Raw genomic sequence first — 20,044 nt, forward strand, 5'->3', positions numbered from 1 at the left:
CCTACAAAACCATGACCATTGCCACTCCTTATTTTCCTCCTCCTCCTTCTCCTCTTTTCCTCAGTAAAAGATAAAGACTCTGGTGGCTGCCACTGCTAAAACCTCCATAAACCCACCAGGCCCTACTCCGCCTCCTGCTCCATGCTGAGTGATCGTGGGCCCCTCAGCTCAGCACAATAACACTGCTGCTCATCTGTCAACTTGGGGCACAGGACAGAGCGGGGCCCCTACTGACTCCTATTCAGCGCTGCTCAATGACATTATTGAAATCCCAATCCTGCTGTTTGCATGTGTGGAAGCAATAGACTCACACCTGTCCTCTTAGTATGGCTGCATAAGAAAACAAGACTGGGGTAGGAGTGAGAGAGGAATGCATTTACGACCAAACCAGCTGTTTTCACTAAGCAGTTTGCAAAATCATTCTTGTGGTGTGGCTCCAAGTGAGGTGCTCTTGCAGTCACTTAAATGTATGTTTTTTAATACCTTCACAGAAAAGTACATATTGTTTGACTACAGCTGCAGTATTTTTTTTCTGATCCAAATCAAAAAGAATAGACAGTTTCACTTTATTTTTTGTGAACTTGGACACCAATTTGGTGACCTATATGTAAAAGTGGTTTAAAACCTAAACATTGTGGTTCATGGTTTAGGCAAAAATCAACAATCCCTCAGAATATATATCGGCCCTACAAAAGTAAATGGACATTAAAATTCTCTTTTTTTTAATCCCCCCTCACGATTTGGTGAAAAGCCACCTGCTCCACCACTGGAATGCTGTTCAGGAATAATGTGAATAACAGTCTTGTGGTTTTGGTCTAATAAATGGGTTCCGTGAGAATATGGTGAATTGGTGAATGAGTGAATCTGAAGCGGATTTGAAGAGAGATGCTTAAAGGTGATATTGGATGAAGAGGAGAAAGACAGACAGAGATCAAACATGGAGGAATGCTCGCTTTTTTGCAATTTACAGCCGAATTGTAGTTTCTATGACAGAGAGCGTGTGCCTACCTGTGTCTAAGTCATCTAAAGAGACGGAACTGTAGTCAAACATCTGTTGCTCTGCTCTTCTATACAGACATTTATGTGTGATCATTCTCTTTCCATGTTGTGTGTTTAAATCATACCTCACCTCAGACAGTGAATTTGCTCCTGTGGGTGAGAAAACACCTGTTTAAATAAAAGACATTCCCGGGGGATTTTTTTTTTTTCTGTCTGTGCTTTCAGTATCTACAGATTTTCAAAAAGACCCTCTAATCACACATTTCTTTTCTGTGAGCTCCATTGAAAGTCATTGATTCCCAGGTTGGGGCAAGCCCCGTAAGGTTTACTGTGGATCAAAGCCAGACAGTTGTACTTGTCTGGTAGACATCAGCGAAACCCAGGAGGCAAAGGAAGCGAAAAAATGTGACATCCATTTTAAAGTGATGATAACACTTTGAAATGATAAGATAAATACTAATGAAATAATTACCAGATTAATCCTTATTGTCTCTCTAATTTTCTCTGTTTGTTTTTATTTTTTTTGCTGTTTAATATGACAAATAAGGCAACAACAAAAAATGAAAAGATAAAATGATGAAATGAGCAGCCAGTGAATGCCAAACTTTGCATTTGGTGTAACTAAAAATGTTCTTAAAGTTGCATAAGATTAAAAGTAAGAAAAGTAAAGAGGGAGGTTTAATCAGGTGTAGTTTTGTTTTAGTCACACTTACATTGTTATTTTAATAAATATTAAATTCAGAGCTATAGACGTGAGAGTGTTCTCTTTTTTTCTTTGTGTTCACACATTATCCATGTGCTTAAATAAATTATATTCAAACTTCTTTCACTGTCTGTCAGTTCTTTATCTGGCATTTTGTATTTAATGATATTTATCCTTGGTGTTATATAATAAACCTTTAAGACACACCTGAAAACCACACATCCAGAAATCGTATTCATTTGCTGTACAGACAGATGTAAAGTTTGACCTCATTACTGCTATTAAACAGAGAAAGTCTAATGTTGAATAACAGTGAAACTCCCTCAGGCAGGTGCTCAGGCTATGTACTGAAAGGTGCATTAACCATGCATCTTCGGTCCCAAACCCACAGAGACAATAAACAACTGAAATTTAAATGGTTTTCTTATGCCTAAAAAGATCACAACAACAAGATTGTGCAGCTATAAAAAGTTACAGCAAAGGCTTAATGACAATCTTTTGCTTTGCCTATTCTACCTGAATTTTGGCCTGCCTATGTCTGTTTGTCTAGTACAGTACTGCCCGAGGAGAATATGTACAAATTGAATGAGGTTAACCTTTTCTCCACAAGGTTGCATGCCAGCGCATCACCTCAGTGGTTTCATTGACCCACATTCTAATGTCAACCTGACCTCCGCATAATAGACCACTTTACAAAACACACATTCTTTAGAAAACTTTGTACTGTAAGTAAGCAAGTAACTGTCTTGAATTTGGCACAGAATTGTATTTAGTGCGTTTGTCATTGGTTTTTCTTTCTATTTTTCCTTTTTTTTTTTGAGGGGGGGGATCAGGAATTTTCTCCCAAGTGACTAACTCAATTTTTTTAATTATTATTTTAGCAAAGATTCCAATGTAGAAAACATTTAAAAACCTAATTAAATAAAATATAAGATCATCTGAAAAGAAACTGGAACAGAGAAGCTTATATTTTAGAATGACCTGAACAACCTTTTCCATAGAAACTACAATTAGCCAAAACAAAAAAAGGCAAGCATTCCTCCATGTTTGAACCCCCCTCCCCCTCTTTATCTCTCTCTAGTGAAAATCTTCTTTACGTGAATCTCTAGGATTTGGTATCAACTTGATTATTTTGTAATTTGACTTTCATGAATAAACTTGATGTTAAAAATCAAATCTCCTTTTCTTTCTCTCTCTCTCTTTCTCTCTCTAATCAAAAAAAATCTCTCTGTCTCTCTTTCTTTCTCTTTCTCTTAGATGTTGTTAACAGTTAGATGTTTGTTAATGTAACTATCTCGTAATACCAACTTCATGAATAAATGTTAATGAATGATGTTAAAGATCACAAAATCTCTCTTTCTCTCTTTTTATATCACTCACACTATCTCACAAATGTACTGACATGTCCATACTGGGGAGAAAGGAAACCGGTACGTGCAGTGGGCAAACACTGTGCAATGTGAATTTGGGATATGTTCTACTTATTCTCAGCAAATGAAAGGGTAGAGGACAAAAAATAGCCTTATTTTAGAGAGAGAGATAAATGATGATGGGGCAAGTTGGCAGGCAGATGGAAAAACAGAGCCTAGACAGATACTGATGAATATGGATGAATGCAGGATTATGCATGAGCTCCAGCCTGCCCACACGTGCAGCACTTTGAACATGTCCATAGAAATATGCGCGTGTTCCTATTCTTTTTTCCATGGAATGTTTGACCCTTGACCGTCTTCCTGCACCCCCCACACATAGACACAACCTTGTGTCCTTATATTCTGGACAGCTGCATGCTGGGACCTGGTCAAAGAAAAAGACCCATCTGTCGCCTTCCTTCAAAGGTCAGTGCGTGTGTGTGTGTGTGTGTGTGTGTGTGTGTGTGTGTGTGTGTGTGTGTGTGTGTGTGCGTGTGTGTGTGTGTTTGTTGGGAGGAGAGAGGGTTCACTTTTAATCTCCTCTTTTGTTCTCTCAGGCACACTTTTGGGGCTGTTTTAAATGCAGACACTCCTTGTATGCATGTCTGGTGCATTCAGTGTGCGTCTGCATGGCTTTTCTCGTTTTTTCTTGTTTGAAAGTGTTCTCATGTGTATGTGCATCATGCAGCTGATATAGCGCTCTGCTTTGTCACATGAACAATACAGCAATGATGAATATTCATATTTACTTTGACCGTGATTATAGGAGCTTTGTTGCCTTTCATCCAAGACTGCATACATTTTACATACTTACCAAGATTTTTGAAATATTCTTCTGTTTTGAGGCCTAAATGTTTGGTGTGCATTCGTGTTGAACATGTACAACACTCACAAGTAAAACCACTTGTATGTCAAGTATTTTACGTGAAATCACTAATTCAGTGTGTTATTATACAGTACTGTATGTACCTGTGGATATTCCCTATATGTATTTGTGTCTTCAATTTTTTTTAACTTGAAAAATGTAAAGTGAAAATATCAACAACAAACTTTGCATTTTGTAAAAAACAAAACAAAAGACAAACTTTAAATCAACTGAGGCTCACTCTAACCCTGAGCTGCAGTTCTTAAGCTGTCTGCCCCTATTGGATGATGTCAAAACTAGCATCAAATTCATCATCTGATGTCATCCAAGTGAGATGAAAGGTGAATAAAGTGGGGCGGGCTATACGTCGCCCTCCTTCCCTGCTGTGGTGCCATGGTGGTGCGTCTCTGGGTTGCTGTTGTTGTGGGGCGGGTTGATGGCTCAGACCGGTTGCCGGTTGGTCGGTGATCGGTGGTCGTCGATGGTGGTGATGATCACTGGAAGCCTGTGGCCGGGCTGGGGCCCTGGTGGTCATGGCCGGGTCGGGTTGTGGGCTCGGGCTGATTGGCCGGCTGTGATGCCAGTCCCCCGTCTCACACTGCACTATACATAATAACTTTTAGGCACATAAAAAAAAGAACGAAAGGTGAACAAAGTGAGCTAATTTCCCTGTGAGACTGGGATAAATTTTGATTATTTTAATTTCACAGTCTCAGCCTATAGTTCCTAAATGTGTTCAACTGAAAGGTTATTTGTTCCCACATTAGATTATTGAAACTGACATTTTTAACAGCCGAAATTCAGGGTCAAGATTTTTTAAAGGCAGCAGATTACGCTTGGAATTAATTTTTGGTGGTGTAGGCTGGTAAAAAATGCTGACAGAAGATAGTTTATGGTATGCTAGCAGGAGAGAGAGAATAAGAGAGAAGGAGGTTTAGACTAAATAGGGATTTAGGGGGAAAAAAACAAAGGCACTCTGTATGATTACAGGGGATCACACGTAAATACATAATCTACTGTATCCAGCCCTGTTAGAATACAGTATACAGCTTGAAATAAAGCCAAGTAATTAAAACCATAATAGGTAAGCATTAGAACAGAAGCACAGCACAGAAGAATAATCTCCATTATAATTGTGTTACGATTGCGATCATCTCATCTACAAGAAAATGGATGAATGAACTTCAAAGCGTTTCAAATGTAATCCAGGGGTGCAATTTTTTAGTATGTGAATTTATCAAATGACCAAATCAAAAAGATTTACCTACTAAAAAATGCCAAACAAATAATTGTTTATTAATAAATTGATATTATACAGTAAGTACAATGTATGTACCTTGCATAAAAAAATGGGTGCATTTTGCACAACACAACACAATTAACAATTTAAATGTGTAGCCATGTCCCGAGTATACGCTGATGACGTGCACTGAATGAAATCAGCCAGAGATGTATAGTCCGGACAGTAGGTACTGACAGCCAGCCTCAGGCTGATCCATATGATCATCAGTCATGGTGGAATGGTACTTGGACTTGACTTTACTAAAAGTGACTGACACTTATTTAGCTGCTTGTATTCTGCATGTCCACATACAAGGAAAAACTCCTTAATCTCTGAACAGAGCTCTCCAAATCTTTGCAGGGATTTCCGTGATTAAGCCATCTCATGTCTGTGTGTAGCAACAACTCTGAGTTCTCTAGGTGCTCACAGGATAGCCATCTTTGAAGAGACCTGGCACAGTAGCTCAGTTGGTAGAGCGGGTTGTCCAATGATCGCAGCACTGTCCAATGACATTGGGAGGTGTCAGCTCACGCTCCGAAGCGGCACTCTTGAGCAAGCCACCATGTCCTTTATAAGTTGCTCATTAGGGCGCACCACAAAGCCCCCCACACACACACACACAAACACACACACACTATGTGCCAACAGGCCCTTTGTGTATTAATTCCCTACGGGGATTAATAAAGTAAATACATTTACATTTTACAAACAGAACAAGCAATCTTCATTGCCTCATCCATGATGTCTTTTATATTTAGCACTTTAGCACATAACACTTGTTGATGGATCATGCAGTGGTAATTCATGAAGTCCAGAAAAGCATCGTCCAACAAACCTCTTTCATGGAAAACCAGCATTCACAATGGTATTACACATCTCCTGATCTGGGGTCTGGCCATACATTGTAATTACTGTGAGCAACTCCTCCATAACTTCAAGATTGTTATCAACAACATATTGTCAACTGGGCAATGTCAGTGACATCAGGGCTGTCATCAAGAGCCACTGAGTATGCATCAAAATGTTTGGCTCACTCAATTTATCATAAATATTACTTGACAGGTCAGAAATACACTCTACCACAATGTAAGCAGAATTGCTGATTTTGCTAAACTGACCTCTCTTTTTTTAGAGACGCTAAAGAGACTTGCATCTTGCAAAGTGCACTTTTTGAAGAATCCACCCTCTGTGAATATCTTTCTTGCCTTAGCAATCATCTCACTAACCACGTAGCTAGCTTCAACTGCAGCATTATTCTCTTTGGTTGCTTTCATAAAGAAATTTTGTTGCTTCAGTAGACATGCTTTAAGAGGGGTATTGTGGTTGGCCCTCTCATCCCCCTTGTATTTTGTACAGGACAAATCCTGCCCCTGGTACGTCAACCCCTTCAGTTCTGATCATCTTGTGTCTTCTGGATACCATCCGGTCACATTTGTCTAATCCAAATGACATCCCTATGTCGTCGCTGTAGATCCTGGTGACGTGGATCAGTGAGTTGATTTCTCTGTCATTCCTGGCATACAGCTTGATGTCATCCATGCAGAGGAGGTGGTTCATTGTTATCCCACTTCGTAATCTTTGTGATGATGTGACTGAGGGGGTTCAGGCCTATGCAGAACAGCAGTGGTGATAGTGCATCCCCTTGGAGTATGCAATACTTCATGTTAACTTGGGCAATTGGCTTTGAGTTAGTCTCCAGGGTTGTCTTACACATTCCCATTGAGTTTTTGATGAAGGCTCTTAGTGTCCTGTTGATCTTATACAGTTCCGGACATTCCAGTATCCATGTGTGTGGCATTGAATCGTAGGCTTTCTGGTAGTCAATCCAAGCGGTGCACAGGTTGGTCTGCCTGTTCTTACAGTCTCTTTGGACTGCTATGTCCACCAGTAGCTGGTGTTTGGCTCCCCTAGTGTTACTACCAACTCCTTTCTATGCCTCGCTCACATATTGATCCATGTGCCTACTCATCTTAGCTGCCATGATGCCTGACAGGAGCTTCCATGTTGTACAGAGACAGGTTATTGGCCGGTAGTTGGATGGGTTGGATCCCCTCTGTGGGTCAAGGTAATACAGATCAAAGGTAATTGAGTAATTCAGCTCACATTTGTATCTTCACCTTTTAGTGCTCCAGCACCCAGCCTTGACTTTGTACCCCGTTCCAAAACTTCTTAACATGGACCCTGGAGTTTAGTTCTACCCATGGACTACACCCTTCACTAGCTGCCAGCTTTGTCCACAATGAAATTATTGTGTTATACCTTACTTTGTCCTCAGGCCCACTTTTGGCTCCTCTCCTTGTGCTTGTCAATTTCAATGTCCCAAAGACTAGAGAAAAAAATTTCTATGTTCTATACATGGTATTTTTTTTCTACTTTGTGTGAATGCACAGTGTTTCATCTCTATGACCGGAAATGGTATCTATTTTCTGTAAACTAAGTGCTCTTCTCTGTTCATTTCTGACTATACTTGTCTGCTTTTTAGTGCTAAGAAGGTCAAGGTAAGTGATTTCTAAGGGGTGCTTCTGCTTGACATAGCTCATTTGGAAATGATAGATTGGAATGAATGTAATCTGTAAAGTTGTGGACCGTAAAATTTGAAGAATGTCTCAAAGGAGGTTAAAAGTCTCTTGTGAGCTGGAGGAGTTTGATGTTTGGGTGATTCTTTGTTCATGACTGACCTCAGTCAAATGTAGCGTGATGAATCTGAAAGCTATTTTTATTAACAACTAAAAATGTGATTATTTATCCGGGTCATGGTTATCCAAAGCTGTTTAAGTCAATCCACTGGACGTTAAGAAAGTTCTTGAAGACGTTTCGTCTCTCATCAAAGAGACTTCTTCAGTTCTTCAGAACTTCTTCGGTTCTTCAGAACTTCAGTTCTTCGGAACTGAAGAAGTCTCTTGGATGAGAGACGAAACATCTTCAAGAACTTTCATATAACATGATTATTTAGTTTATGTCGGATTGATATCTTGTTTCGAGACTATTTGTGCCACTTCTCTAATATGGACATTCTAGCCTGATTTCAGAGAATCAGACAAGCAATGAGAAAACGATTGCGAAAGTGATAGAACCACTGTATGACCTTTTTAACATCCTGCCTCCTCAACCGCAGTAATGCATTTCACCTTTAAGAAACCAGAGAGGAAACTACCATAGCCTTTCTTTGTGGAAAATGTCTGACGTTACTGTGGCATTTCCTTGCTCGTCATCGCTCCTTTCAGTAGAGCTAATTTGTATAGTGGTGACCCCTTTAAAGTGATTTTCGGCTATTTTTTGCCACCCCAGCTTCAGAATCCTCCTACAATCTGTCACTTTCACATTAATTTATGCAGACAAAATATTTTTTATCTATGACACAGTGACTTTCTTTCTTTCTTTCTTTCTTTCTCTTTTTCCGTCATTCATCTGGCTGAAGAGGCAGACAGAGGAATAGAGGCTACTTTGCTGAAACGTGTTTATTTTAGTACTGCTGAGGTAAAGCAAGGCAAATGAGAGACCAGCAGATGGCTGGAATGTGGAAAATGCCAAAGATCAGAGGCCGGCAGAGACACAATGAGATTAGAAGGAAACAGAGAGCAACTGCCTCAAACTAAGCTCTAAACATCCTTGTGAGCACTAAGATGTGTTTACATATGTTTACCAGAAAAGGGGATTTTTAGGAAATCTTCCTTGCAGAGAGATTTTATGTCATTAATGTGTTGTTCTGATGGTCTCCATGTGGCACTTTTTTGAAGAGGCATGAAAAGTTTAGAGTACAGTAGTTTTCATTATAAGTTAGTAAAGTTTAGTCATTTTGGGTAAGTAAACTAAGTTAAATGGAATTGTGTTAGCAACAAGAATAAATCAGAAGGTGTCTTATATAAATAAATGTATTTATTTATTATTTATTTAATTTTATACTATTTTTAGATTATTATCAAACAGGTATATTTTTTTAATTCAAGAAAATGCATCAACACATAAAAACCATACTCAGTATTTAAACACACCTTTGGTCAGAACACATTGTCATAATGTGATTTGTATATTTATCGTTCGTCAATTTTAGCTACACCTTTGGAACTAGTCTGGCGGAAGCTGTGGGGGAGTGTGATAAATATACCCGTACTTTATTGTTGGACTATTCAGGTACAATGATAAGTTGATGTAAGAAAATAAATAGGGAGAACATCTTTCCAGTCTCATCTCATCTGTGTTTTAGCAGTAATATCCAAAATACATGATGATCATAGAAGACATAATAATATGTGAAGGTAATGGCAATCACATAATTCCGCCATCCAAATCAAACGTCTTGCAAAGCCTCTAAATTCACTTTAAGTTTATTTCAGTGAATTGCCGTAATTGCAATCACAGATGAGAGGAAAGTGAAATATTTAATCAAGAAATAGCAACATTACATTTCAAGTAGTTTGTAAAAGAACTTGCAAAGAGTTAGTTTTACATAAACCCCGCATTTCCAAACTATAGATTATACCCTATATGGACATGTCAATTCTATGGTTGAGTGTGTGTGTGCAACGGTCAGGACACGGTTCACGTTTCCAGGTTCTCTGGAAATTGCAGTCGCGCATAGATCTGATGTTATTTCCTTTCATAGTACGATGCTGTTTGTTTTATTGTTTAGACTGTGGCAGCAACACAAATGACAGATGAAGGAGAATGTCATCGTTTCGGGACACATGGCTATCTGTCTCGGGGACGGAGGCTCAAATTGAATATGTTTCCTTTTTTTAACTTTCCAAAATGAGATTTTACAGGCGATTGCTGGATGCGTTATTTTTGAGCTTGTGTATTGCGTGTGTGTTTGCCTCTGTATGATTTAAAAGGCATTTAAGGTGGCCATGTGAGGGCTTTATTACAAAAATGGATTGAGAAACTGATTCGTTTTTTTATTATTTATTACTTTCGGATTACCTGTCAGCAGCAGAGCTACCACAAAAAGTCACAAACTATTCAGATTACACAATCGTAACAAAAGGACAAGAAGGTTTTTTCAGATCTTATAAAGGGAAATCACCAAATTTCTTCACAGCAAAGTTTAAAATGTGTTTTACTCTGGATCATGAATCCCACCTTTCTGTCCTAGAATTTTAAATTCCAGAAAAGCTCTATATATGGCTAGTGATGTGATACCCTGATATAGAAGAATGAGTTAAGTAGGAGAGCAGAATTTCCAAGAAGTGACATTTGTTTTTGGAAACATTATATTTGATAGCACATTAAAATGATAATTGCTTCAGTGCCACATGTGCTGCGAGGAAGAATGTCATATTATGCAACATTAAGAAGTATTGTAACCAAAACAGAAAATAACAGCAGATGGTAGGGTACATTGGCACGTGTACACAATTCTGGTGAATTGGCCAACTTGTCTATCCCAGGGAATTGTACAAAAGCTTTAATAGATTGTTATAAAGGTATCTAATAAAAAACAACATGCTGTATTATATAATCACAATTGAGAAGAAAGAGTCAAAATGAAGTGGATTTCTTGCCAAGACAAGCAGCCTGATTTTTTTCTTGCTCTAGCAAGAAATCCCATTGTCACTTTTCCCGAGTAATCCACAAATGTTATCCAACAAGGATTTGGATTTGGCAGTCATGTATTCAAACAACCAAATCTGAGTTGTTGTAACCTCACATTCAGTAGATTTAACTCTTCCATGGGTCAATTAAAATTGGACTTTTTGTAAAGCCAGGATGGTGTGTTTTACAATGGGAGTGAAGGAAATGTCCATGTTACACCACTGCAGCTGCTGGGTGATAAGGAAGAGGGTGAACTGGAACCCAGCCAATCGAGAGATCAATTTAATACAACTGCAGCATGACTGCAGTGTGTGCTTGCCACACACAGAGAGTGAGAGAAAGAAAGTGTGTGTGTAGAGACGTTTAATATAACACAGCCTACATCACTCAGAAAAGCAGGTTTATTCTGGGACATGGAATAATGAAGGAAGATGCAGTGTTGTGCTGTATAGAACAGAAAAACGGAATCATCTCTTATGCTCAAATAGAAAAAAAACAAAGTCTAGAAAAGATGTGACAGCAAATGAGGACTAAAATGACTCAAAGGCACAAGATAACCATGGCAGACAATAAGCTGAAAGCCCTAAAGCAGGGAAATTTCCAGACAGTGTAGTACACCATTGACTTTCTGTTTGTTTTTGTACCACTTAACACAGCAGCAACTACTTTATCAGGTTGATAAGAGACCAAACTGAGGCTGAAATACTGGCTTTATAAAATTTTGTTTTAACTATTGTCTGTTTAATGGTTATTAATTTGTGCTTTTTTTATTTGTGCTCTAGCAATTTGTCAGAGTTAATTACTTTGTTCAAAATAGAGATGGGATAAAAAACCTAGGAACCTAGGACCTAGGAACAATGTTACCACGTTCCAAAGTAACTTTTGATAAGAATCCATTACGTACCACTCTGGAAAAAAATTACGGATTCCTTATTGGTCAGTCAAGACATGCAAAAGATTAACAAATTCTGGGGGGGAGCATGCATGCCTTTAAAATCTGTGATCTCAACATAGTCATCAGCGAAATAGAAAACAGTTAAACAGTGAGGTACAGATGATATGAGGTTTAATTTTATTTTATGTCCAGCAGGCTATTTTAAATTTGTTTTCACAATACCAACACAGTTTGAAATCCCTCCTTTTTCATTGGTTCCTTCCATCAGGAATGTCATTGTTTGTTCAGATGCAGAAATTCATTAAATGTACTTCTTGCATTCACATCTTAACTTGCTACCATATCTACCCTTTGGAATAAATACAGGATGATGTGCAAGCTTTGCGACACCTACAGTGAAATCCTGGTTGTAGGTTATAGCTCTACCATTAACACTAAAGGAGAAGCGACCTACTCCAGCGACATCACAGACTGGCTGGATGTATCTCCAGGGCAACATACAGTTTAATCTTGAAGTTTAATCTTGTTCAATAATAAATAATGAAATGATAAAAGCTCATTTAAAAGCATCACGTATTCCCCTTTAGGGCATTAACATAAATTGCTTTACAAACGTATGTAATCATGTCCAATAATAATGATAGAACATAGATTTTCAGCTATTTACATTTAATCTGTGTTTGAGCATAAACCTATTAGTTCCCACATAATAGATTATTTGAATTTCACCCTTCATAAGTGATCAAACATATAACATGGCTAAATATCCTTCATGTAGCACTGCAAACAAGAAAAACACTCCTGTTTTTTTTTTAATAGTACAGGGTTGTGATGTTCACCTGAAAACAGTCTACAAACACCTGTAAAGAAAATCCTCCTCCCTTCCTATTTTCTATTTTTGCCAGAAGCATTTGCTGCACCTATTCTCTGTAACTACTGAGACGGTCTCTGTGAGTGTTGTTGCTTTCTTCTGTTTGAATCCCTTGCCGGCTGTGTACCAGAATAGAACAATGCATAACTAAAAGTAGGCCATAGACACAGGATATGAGGACATGCTTGGCTTAAAAAGGCAAATTTTACACACAGAAGTCAGATTAAAACTGTCAGAAACAAAATATTACATGACTGATGACAGTGGCTCTGCTCATAAGTCTAACACATCTGGACATAAGTGTTAGTTTGTCATAAAAAAATTCTTCCATTTTAAAATTCAGATGCTTTTTAATCTCCGAACACAACATAATTTAGCTTGCAGTAAAAAAAATCACAAAGTCTTTATTTGAATCTATAAAGAAAGAGGCTCGGTAGATATTTTCCCACACCATGCCAGCTGAGAAATAAAGTGTTTGTGTCTGTGTTTGCTTTACTTCTGTCCTTTCCTGCAGGCTGGCAGCCAGATAAGCTCCAGACTCGATGACTGACTCCTGCTATTTTAGCTTTGCACTATCTGCATCGATGAATCATTATGCAGGGTCACAGCATAGAGAAGGACAAGGGTTATTACTGTAATTGCACAAAGAAAGAAAATAACAGTCCACAGTCCAAAATGCACATACTATTCATTTTTCAGCTAATCCTGGAGAGAGAGAGAAGACGCGTGTCTGGCATAAGTAGATCTCATGTCAGGATGACAGAACAAATAAAAAATGAAATTGCTGCCATAATTTTTATTATGCACTTAGTGTCTCACTCCACATGTTTTCCTTCATTCTATGTTATGATTGTTGCATTACAGGAAAAATGTGATCTAAAAAAGGACTTTAACCATCTAATATATCATATAGTCATAACCATAAAATGTTTGTGTTTCACAATCTGCACAAGGAAAGGGCTTTGTGTTTACATAGTGTTTTGCTATTTGTTAGTGAACTATTTAATATCAATATCCTGAGAGTGATTAGCCATGCAAAGCCAACTGCATGTAGGCCAGTTTCACCAGCAACATTTGTTCCACGCTCATTAAAATAAGAAAAAGAGGAAGAAAAATGAGAGTGAAGGAGAAACAATTTTAACTGACAACGTCTTGACATACTGTATATACACTATTTCAAAGCTGGTTGTTTTTGAGTTGACTAGGGCATATTATTCGGACTACTTTACATCAGGTCACCTCAGTCACTTCGACATAGAACGAGTGAAACAGGAAGGAGATGGAAAGTAGTACCGTTCTAAATGGATAGAAACAGTATAGAAACAGAATGTTGTTCTAAAGGGCAGTCAACATATTTATGATGGACAAAAAACAAAAACACTGGAACATGAAGCTTTTTCTCTCATAATAAATCTAACACTAACTTTTTAAATCAGAATCCATATTTAAAAGGAGAAGCAGCTTGACCCAAATTGTTTGAGACAAGACAGAAGATATTGTATGACTTTATTTTTTATCAAATGTGTGAATTAGGATCAGGGTTAAGGTTAAGGTTAGGTTTAGGCTTAGGGTTAGGGTTAGGGCAGCAACTAATTCTGATAATGTTTTAACAACAATGGAAATGTTTTTTTTCTCCCCCTTAAGTTCATACTAAGTTCAAAACAGACTTGGAATATACTTTAGCAAATATACAGTATATCATACAAGAGCTCCAATTAAAAGGCCTTTCCTGTCACAAAATCCTAATTTTAGGCATTTAAAAAGTCTTTTGCTTTAAGGTGTAATCATCTTGCAACAGTAAAGGCACATTAAGTGTTTGCTGTTTACTGTCTAGGCAGTTTATATTTATTCCTGAATTTATCTCTATCCAAAGAACATGTCTAACAAACCTTATTTGAAGTCAAGGAGTTCTCCAATCTGTACATCACACTGTAGCAGCTATTCTAAACACTGAACTGAAGCTAGGAATTATTATGAAGCTTTTCCATGCTGATGAGGAAAATAATTCCATGTATATAAAACCCTTTTATTGTTTTTTTTAAGAAAAACCTGAATGTTGTCCTTATATGTGACATGTTGGCTTTCGTGGTAGAGAAATGTTTGACCCTAAGGAGAAACTGTGTCACTAGATTGCGTGACGTGAATCGTGTTCAAACACGTTCTCCTCTGAAAAATGTTTTTTATTGGTGTTTTGCTGACATCTACTGGCCAAATATGAAAAAACACATTAAAATTGGATCTTACATTATCCTAAGGCCCCGTCCAAAGATGCGGGAACTTTTTGAAAACTCAACTTTTTTGTTGCATTTACGCCCTCCGTCCACACGACAACGCAGATATCCGGAACAAAAAGGCAACTTTTTAAAAACGCTGGCCGAGGTGGATTTTTAAAAAAATGCTGGGTCTGCGATGTTGTGTGGACGGCGTATCCACAACTTTTTAAAAACGCTGACGTCTTGCTTGCGATGAAAACCTCTGTGACGTCATATTTATGGGCCCGTGTGTTGTGACAACAAAACAGGGAGGATTCCTATTGGATAAAATTTGACTTAATACTGCCACCACATGGTTTGGCATGCTTATAGCCGTCTTCGAAAATGCACTGCTGTGTGTGCACTTACGTGTGCGCGGAGATTTTTTTGAAAATGATGTCGTGTGGATGTGAATCGTCTTCGATGCGTTTTTAAAAAGTTGCGTTTTCAAAAAATCCGTCATCGTGTGGACGGGGCCCATGTTTCATCCTGGTTTGGTTAACTTTAAAGGGGACCTATTATGAAAATCACATTTTTTTCAGGTCTCTACAAATTCATACATAATTCATAGGTCCTCCCTAACCCGAACAACTCCTAGAATCTGGTAAACAAACGCTTCTTGCATCAATAAATATTTGGAATGTTAGGAATTCATAGCCCGGACCGAATCACGTCACAAGTTGCGCTCTGTGATTGGACAGAGTGATTCACAATATTGATTGGTCAGGGCCATCCCTGAAGGGGAGTTCGTTCAGGCTACAGTGGCATTGTGCGGTAATGTCCTGGCTCAGGGCTACACACTGAAAGTTCGTCACAAACTGTTGAAGTCAGCTAGCATTTGGCTAACTAGTTAACCCTGCTCCAGTCAGGTGTGTGTGTGTGGGGGGGGGCGGGAGAATCGTGTCCAGACTATGGTAGCGGTGTATGATAATGACCTAGCTCAGAGCTACACACTGAAAGTTTGTCACAAACTATTGAAATCAACTAGCATTTGGCTAATTAGTTAGCTCCGCTTCAATCATGTGTGTGTGTTCAATATAATACAGTTTACTGTATACAGTTCAATATACAGTACTCAAACGCTTTGGATTACCTTTCCCATGTTTCATTACATCCCGCTTCAAATCGGTGATGTACTGTAGTTGTCAGCATTTGTGTGTTTGTCCATTAGTCCATAAGTCCAGCGGTCCCCAACCTTTTTTGCGTCACGCACCGGTTTCATCTAAGACAATATTTTCACGGACCAGCCTTCATTTGCTCGATAATCCTTAACGATGCCAGGACAACTTTAGTCTAATAATAAATCCTCCACAGTGGTTTATGTAAATTGCAGACATCAACAGAAAATAAACAATCTTTTTTTCATAAATTCATAATCAACATCTCTGTAAACAAAAACATTGTGAGAAATAATTATATTAAAAACTCGATTGAAGTGACTGCACTGATGTTTATTTTGACATATAGCGACTTAAAATCAGTGCATTCAATACTGATCATTTCCAATAAAAGGTCAATCAAATAATGATTACAATAATGAGAATTGGCTGTTGGGGATCACTGATCTAGGGGTAACGGGAGACAATGACACCTGAAGTGTGTTCCATACGTCCAGTCTACTCCGCAATTTGGTTTTCTTTACGGTCACTGCAGAAAATCCTGGCCCAAAAAGACAGGAGGTTGGAAATGGAAACAGGGTCTTCAATACTTTTTGGGCGATCTCAGGATTTTCTGCCTTGACTTAAATGCAGAACACTGGCGCAGTTGTGGGCGCTTAATTGTGTGGGTTGATAACCTGTCATGTGACCTGTCAATCGGGACAGACGCATACATTCGTCTGAGCGTCATTCCGCACAGATGTCACTTTTCAAAATAAAACATCTTTCAGACTCCAAAATAAATAAATAATAAATAATTTAAACATTTTTTTCTTTCTGTACGGCCCGTACAAAAAGAAAATGACCCATGGACCGGTACCGGTCTGCGGCCCGGGGGTTGGGGACCACTGCGTTAGTCAGTTAGTCCACCAAATATCTTCACAACCATTGCAGATAGAAAGATGAAACAAAAAGCACATTACTCGGGCGGCAAAGGGGACGAAAATGAGATGATGACCTTGACCATGAGAAAACTAGGTCAAGGTCAAATTTTAACTTTTGTACACTCAGGAACCAGATAAGATAGAAAGATGAGGGAGAAGGCCAGTGTGAGTGAGACTGTGGATCAAAGCCAGTGCTTTGATCTATGAAAAATCAACAGTTATTAACAAGAGAGACAAACACGAGAAAAATAAGAACGAAATACGTAGTAATGAAGTTACTGAAAGTTAAAAAAGTTTCAGACGTTCCGCACTTCCACTAGTGCACGCGCATTCAAGTGGCTCATGCTAACAAAATGCACGTAAATGCGAGGGGGGAGTGAGGTGTTGATTGAGGCAGCTCAGAGGGGCAGGGGGGTGGAGATAAGGAGCTGAGAGCTACGCCCCATTAACACCGAGTGTTTGGTGGCGGAAGTGATTTTATCAATATTCAAAGATATTGAGAACCACGGATCAATTTGGGGCAAGACATTTCAAATACTGTGTATTTGAACATCTGGCAGCTGAATGACATCAATTAAAAAAAGCACAATTTTGGAACTTTATACATTGAGCAACATCAACAAGAACAATAAATGAAACATATCAACTGGACATGCTTTAGGTTGGTTGAAGATGTTACATCTCTCGTTCAAGAGGCTTCTGCAACTCTGATTGATTGGGAGAGTCCAGATGTTTATTCTCCTCTTGGAGCAGCAAACAAAGGACCAAATCCATCAAGAGAATGAGTCTCATTAGGAGTCTTTATCTTTTATAAGGGGATCATTATCCTGTCCACCTTCTTGTGCTGTTATGGTGAGCTGCACCCAGGCAAGAATGTTTTTTGTGGTTTCTGGAGGTCAATATTTATTTTTTAGGTGGCTGTTAGATGTCATCTTAATTCTCTTCTGTTTGGAGATGATTTCTCTAGTTTGACATAAATGTCTTCTTAAACTATTTGTCTCCCTTGGATAAAACCTGGACTTGACTGTTCACAAAAAAAATGGCCCTGTGTGTTTCAGGTGCAGGTGGACTGCTGAGTCTTGCCCTGAGGAGTTGTCTCTGCTGTGGAGCGGACATTTGGTCTCCCCAATGTACAAGTCTCTGCATTCCTCACTGTACTGGATAGCATTCACTACAGTCCTCTGCGGTGTTGTGTTTTGTCCTTAGGCTGGACCAAGGGACAAGATAAGAATTGATGAATTGGTTGAATATTGTTACATGGTTTAATGTTTGTCATTTAATCATGACACACACACACACACACACACACACACACACACGGTACTAGTGCAGGTACAATACTGGGGTATGGAAAAAATTCTGCCCCTGTTTGTATCCATGTCACAGAGAAAGACGGTGACAGCTAAACATATATCCATACGTCACACATGAGGATTTCCCCTACAACTAGTAAATTTCTTGCATGTCAGCTGATATGTGTGTTCCCACAACCATGACGTTAAGGTCACATGACCTTAACGTGTTCTTATGCTGCTGCCTCATGGTTTCATCTGAGAATGTGGAAAGTTTAAGCATATTATTTATTCCAAAATACTCTCCGTATCAAGAATACCACGAGGTAGAGCCAATGACTTTCAGACCGACTGCATAAACAGGATTGAATGGAGCGCCCTCTTGTGGTAGCTTGGACAAACCTTTTCCTTTGCCAAAGCAGCAATAGGACATTAATTGTAGCTGGTGCATGTGGGCCCAAACATTCTGAGAAACTAATATGCTTTCCAGCTCCTTGTCAATGGCTAGCAGGTGAGTTCATCCAGCCTCACAGCTTGTCCTGTTTCCTGTGATGACTATTGTCTCAGAGGTGCTAGTCTTGGCAGGGAGATCAATTCTGGTGTTTGTCTCTTCCCAAATCCAAAAAGCAAAACAAAGAAAAGTTAAATCAAAATCAGACATCTACAAGAAATCCTTTGACTATACAGCTTTTTTTTTAAAAATAAGTAGCACCTTCTTGAAAGTCAGCCCTCCCTTTCCATTTATGGTTCCATAAATCTTGGAACTCCAAGATGGAGACTCTTGTTACACACCTGAAAAAAAAGGGAGGCTCTGAAAATTATCACCCATTATAGCTGGACAGTTTATTTAGTAATAGCAAAATAAGGTCTAATTTCTAGCATCTTGCCAATGAACATTAACTTAACCCTCCAACATTATTTCTCTTACCTGCTAATTGTGAGGAAAAGAGATGAACGTGTTGTTGGCCTTCCCTCCATGCCACAGATCAAGAGGATCTCACGGTTTGCCATGTCCACGATCTCTTTGGTGCCACATACAGTGATCAGGTCCCTTGCATATGCATACAACATGCACACAAACTGTACAATACACTATACAATGGGATCAGTAAGCAATCAAACACACTGCAGTAAGGCAGTGAAAGTTGGGAAGGTAAAATATGCAGCAAGTGGGTCTTAAAAAAGTATAAATATCTGCTCTCCTCTGCATCCCTCAAAAAAAAGTACAAAAAGCACACAAGCTCCAATCAATACATTACAATAGTTGAAAAAAAAAAAGTCAACTGTTAAGATGTAGCAATGGCTTTGAAAGCACTATACATGGATGATATATGGATGATAATCGGGGTGGGTCCAGGTGTGGCCACAATATCATGTAGAACAGTGAAGGCTGAGATGGAGATGGAAATGCCACTTGGAAGAATCACTGAAAGCTCGTTGTGACTCCAGTGGAGGATAATGTCGGAAAAGAAAGATACAACCTGAAATTGTTTTGATATAACACTGAATGTACAATTTGTGGTTTAGCTTTGCTAGCATGAACTTTCAACTGGTTATATACATATAAATTATACTGCAGTGAAATATATTAATGAAACATAGCTTTACTCTTTCCAGGCAGATGGTTTGAGACGGTAGTAAAAGAAGCAACTCTTCACACTATGCGCCATAGCATCCACTGACCCTGCTCCGTCAGTTTGTGACTGAGTTGCTGTCGTTCCCATACACTTCCACTGTCTTATAACACAGATGACATTGGCTGTGGAATATTAAAGAACAAGGAAAGGTCAATTTGTTGGATTTGTTGATCAGGTGGCAACCGATCACAGTTAAACGCTGGAATACAATAAGCTCCTGAGTGCAACCCATTCATCCACAAATGTTTTTAAAAGCAGCTTGC

The sequence above is a fragment of the Antennarius striatus genome, chromosome 18 (assembly GCF_040054535.1).
Source record: "Antennarius striatus isolate MH-2024 chromosome 18, ASM4005453v1, whole genome shotgun sequence".
NCBI lineage: Eukaryota > Metazoa > Chordata > Actinopteri > Lophiiformes > Antennariidae > Antennarius > Antennarius striatus.